This window comes from Dipodomys ordii, unplaced genomic scaffold, assembly GCF_000151885.1.
Source record: "Dipodomys ordii isolate 6190 unplaced genomic scaffold, Dord_2.0 Scaffold131, whole genome shotgun sequence".
In the NCBI taxonomy this organism is placed as follows: Eukaryota; Metazoa; Chordata; class Mammalia; order Rodentia; family Heteromyidae; genus Dipodomys; species Dipodomys ordii.
Window position 1 is genome coordinate 1,415,741 of NW_012267347.1, and position 4,812 is coordinate 1,420,552.

A 4,812-nucleotide genomic window follows, 5' to 3' on the forward strand; every position below is an offset into this window, starting at 1 on the left:
CCATTACAGGAAGCAGGATGAGGGAGATGAAGCCGGAGACAAGAGTTAAGGCCAGTCTGAGCTACATAGCAAGACTGTCTCAAAAAAGAAAAAGAATCAGGGGCTATGGATGTGGCCCAGGGGTACAATGCTTATCTAACATGTACATTGTTCCAGTGTTAGCCCCAGCATCTCACCCTCTCCAAGATGTCTCTGCGTTGTCCAAAAAGAAATGTACTCCTTATCTGATCTCTATAACTGTAACCTCTTTGTATATCACCTATATAATAATAATTTTTAAAGAGAACTATCTCTTCTATCTCTGCCTAAAATTCCTCCCCATCTTCTACCTCTTCAAGTTATCCTGTTGCCCTCGCTTTCCTCACAGCACTGATCATTTTTAGAAAATACGTTATTATTTATTTCTACATAGGAATCTTGCCTGGATTCCTCCATTAGACTCCTTTTTGGGGGGAGGAGAGTCCTATCATGGGGCCTGAACTCTGGGCCTGGGTGCTGTCCCTCAGCTCTTCAGCTCAAGGCTAGTGCTCTACCACTTGAGCCACAGCACCACTTCTGGCTTTTTTCTTTTTGCTTATGTGGTGCTGAGAAATGAACCCAGGGCCTCAGGCATGCAAGGCAAGCTCTCTACCACTGAGCCATCTTCCCAGCCCCTTCCATTAGACTCTTAAGTTGCATGAAAGCCTGAATGTTGTCAGTGTTCTTCACTACTGTCTTCATGAAACTCAGAATAATGTCTGTTATGCATACTTTAATAAAGGGAAATTAGAAGATAACAGAGAGACGTCTACTGTGATAGAGTAATCAGAGAAGACTTCCCTGAGGGAGTGACTTTGTTTCTCTGTGTGTGTGTGTATGTGTGTGTGTGTATGTGCACATGTGCACGCAGGTGTGGTGTGTGGGTGTGCGTGCACCCACCCACCCCCACACACACACACGCATGCATGTGTTGGTCCTAGGGCTTGAACTGGGCTTTGTCCTGACCATCTTTTTGCTCAAGGCTAGCTCTCTACCACTTGAGTCACAACTCCACTTTCAGCTTTTTGGTAGTTTTAGTGAAGATATGAGTCTCATAGACTTTCGTAATTGGGTTGGCTTCCAGCCACAATCCTCAGATCTCAGCAACCTGAGTAGCTAGGATTACAGGTGTGAGCCATCAGTATCTGGCTTTTTAGTCTGTTGTAGATACATAAAAATAAAGTGCTTCTCAATCTAGAGCATGTCCTTTTAAGGAACCATGTAAAGGAAGCTCAGGTTAGTGTGCCAATATACTAGGTTCATATCTAACATCGATCTCATCTTCCTTCTATGTGCTTTCCTGTGGTGCAGAAATTAATAATGAATCAACTAAACTTCCTAGATTTACATGAAGCTAGAGAAATTAATGCCCCTCTTGAGTTTAAATGTCTGTGTGCAGATACAGGCTGGAAGAAGGAAGCTAACTGTAGGTAATAAGTAGTGACATTTTGGACATAGAATTTGTATTTCAGAAATAGCACACAAAGGAATTGAGTGGAGTGCATGTAGGAGATGAGGAAGAGGGACTGACTATGATAAGTCAAATGTGTCTTAGTGGTTAGCCGAAGTTTAAAAATGAAGAGAAGGAAGTTTGGAAAAGGAGATAATTAATTCAGACTCCAATTAATGTAAGCCCCTCACTGGGAAGTTAGAAATCAGAAATAGGGACTAGAACAAAGGAGCCCAGTGAGGCTGAGACTAGAGGTACAGATCATACCTACACAGGAGACTGAGAGCAGGAGCCCGAGGATGGTGGTTCAAGGCCAGCCCAGGCAGAAAAGTCTGTGAGACTCTAATCTAATTACACACACACACACACTCACACATACCAGAAGTGGAGTTGTGGCTCAAGTGGTAGAGAATTAGCCTTGAACAAAAGCAGCTGATGGACAGTGCCCAGGCCCTGAGTTCAAGCCCTAAGACCCAAATAAAACAAAAACAAAAAGATCCTAAGACTTTAATTTAATCATTCTCCTCTTAACTTCTCTGTCTTAATTTCCTACTAATTTTTCTCCAAATTCTTTCAGCTCCAGCCTCAACTGGCTTCTTTGCCCTTTTTTCAATATGCTCAACACACTCCTACTCAGGACCTTTACACTTGCTATTTTCATTCCTGAAATTTTATTCTTCCAGAGATTCATAGACTCCTTCAGAGCTATCTGTCTCAGATCTGAACAAAAAAAGATGGTTGTAAACTAGAGAACCATTTGGAACCATTTTCATCAATCAAGCCATGGTATTATTGAGATTTTGCAAGGGGTGTTTGTTCAGTGAAGAAAAGATCATCACATTCAGAGTACTAGGTAACAGCACTAGGGACAGAAATCCAACAGGAAGAGAAAAGAGGCGAACTGGTAACAAGTAAGAAGAACCAGAAAAAAAAATCTTCATTTCACAAAATTCAAGGAATAGGAGAGTTCCAAGAAAAAGGAAATGTACAAGTAAATTCTGCCCAATACTAATGTGATATATGAGCTTAGTAAAGAAAAAGTCCATTGGCAGGGTGTGACTGAGTCTGGAAATTGATGGCTTCAGAAATGAAAAGAAATGGAAGTAGAGATTGGAACTGGAGATTGTTTTTGAGATTTTTCTTCTGCTTATTTCAGCAGAGAAAGAAAACAAACAAATATTATATATATATATGTGTGTGTGTGTGTGTGTGTGTGTGTGTGTGTATGTATGTATACATGTTAGCAAGGGAATGAATGCAGACCCATGATAAGGAAGGTTCTAATTCTTTGACAATCTGACAATTTCATTTGTTTTCTTTTTATGGTTAAAGTTTGAATGTACTTACACACTAAAAGGTAGAGGGTGGAGAAATGAAAAATTTAGGAGAGGATAGGGATAAATTGCAAAAAGAATTCAATAAATACCCAAGATATACTTACAAAGTGCCTACTACCCAAAAGCCAAGCAATGGGCACATAATGAATGAAATAAACAGAAATGAAGCTTTTGGCTTTAACAGATGTAGGTTCTGATGTTAAAACAAACTAAAGGGGGAAGGATGGAAAATTGAGAAACTTTATATATGATGGCATCAATTTTCTCAGCAAGGCAAAGGAATACCAGAAGCAGGCTTAAGGAAGATAGTACGGTTTATTAAAGATTCACAATAACGATTAAAAGGAATAGAAGAGGAAACTAACAAAAAAAAAAAAAAAAACGAAGAAGTTCTGTGTGTCCAAAGCCAGACCAACAGAGATTCTCACAGAAGAAAAAACAAACAAACGTGAAAATTGAGTTCCCATTAAAAATTCAAAACGTAGAAGGAAATAAGTTTTTAATCTAAAAATGTATAAACTGGGAAGGTGGAAGCTAGTAAGAGAGGCCGGTGAAGACTGTCCTGCGTACGAGTGTCGGCGAGCCGCGGGCGCCCCCTGGCGGCAAGCGGTGGGTGGCCACGGGGCAGCATGAGTGAGTGAAACAAGGGGACACGGAGCTGGCGCAGACACAGTGAGAGAAGGGGCCCGCCAGCCCGTGCTTGGCGGGCCGAGTGCGCATCAGCAACCTCATGGAACTGTTTGGCCAACACCTGTCACCACTGGCCACGGTGTTCACTGGTAATCAATGGGGAGGATGAGCCAGGAGGATCATGAGTTCGAGGCCAACCCAAGCTGCACCTTTTTGCCTTCTGAAGACCTGGCCTTTTTTGTTGTTTTTCTTGTCTTTTCCTTGATCATCAACCTGAAATCAAGCCCGCCAATACACAACAGGCTCCTTCCTGTGCCAGGTCCCACATCCTCCTTGTTTTGCTCTGAGGACCTGACCCGGCAGCCAGCCCTCACCCTGATCCTTGGCTGGTACTATCCTTCGCTGGTACTTAGGCCCTGTCCAAACAGCGTTTCATTTCCAGTTTCAAGGGTGAGGATCCCACCTGCTGACCATCTCCTTCATATCCTTCAGGCACCACCATCAAGGCTCTTACAAAAAAACAAATCTCCATCCTAAACATTCTTGTTTGTTGTTGTTGTTTTCAATTTTAGGAAAGCCGTACCAAATTCTGCATGTACCAAATAAAAATGTCACCATTTGCAGTGTCAAAATAATAATAATAATAAACCTCTTAGTCAAAGGATAGTTCTCTTTCCAGAACAGGATCTGGGACCTAGACCTGAAATATGGAGGAGCTTTACCAAGGGAAAGAACCTTCTCTCTGCTTTTCAGATCAATTTTACCAACATCTCTGAAAGGTGCAACTGCTGTCATGGTTTTCTAAATAATACATTGACAAATTTTTCATTCCTCCATTGTTTAGTTTTCTTATTCAACACAACAGTGAGTATTAAGATAGCTCATGAGAAGCCAGAGTGAAAGAAGGAGGGAGGGAAGGGAAGAAAACTGTGACTGGAAAAAGTGAGTCTCCACAGAAGAGATTTAGGAGGGTTTGCCATTGTCTGTTGTTGAGGGAAAACTCCAAAAAGCAAAGCTAATGGAACACTCTTCTCTGTAAGGGGGCCAGTAAAAGTGAAGGAAGCACCCCCTTCCATGGTTAGTTAGTCATTTCTGTTTTTTTCCTCTAGTTGGTTCTTGGTTGTTCCACAGTAATTACTGAGTCAGATTTCACCCTCGCCTCTCCTCTGAAAAGGTTGTGATCACAGCTCAAACACTGGGGAACTTCACTGAAGGCTCTAAAGCCTTTGATGTTGAAAGCTGTGAAGAACCAGAGATGACTTCTAAATTTACAATCTTTCCAGTCAGCCTGTCTGATTAAATGTGTACATAAAAACTCTAAACCTAGTTCTGTGCTCTCTCTCTCTCTCTCTCTCTCTCTCTCTCTCTCTCTCTCTC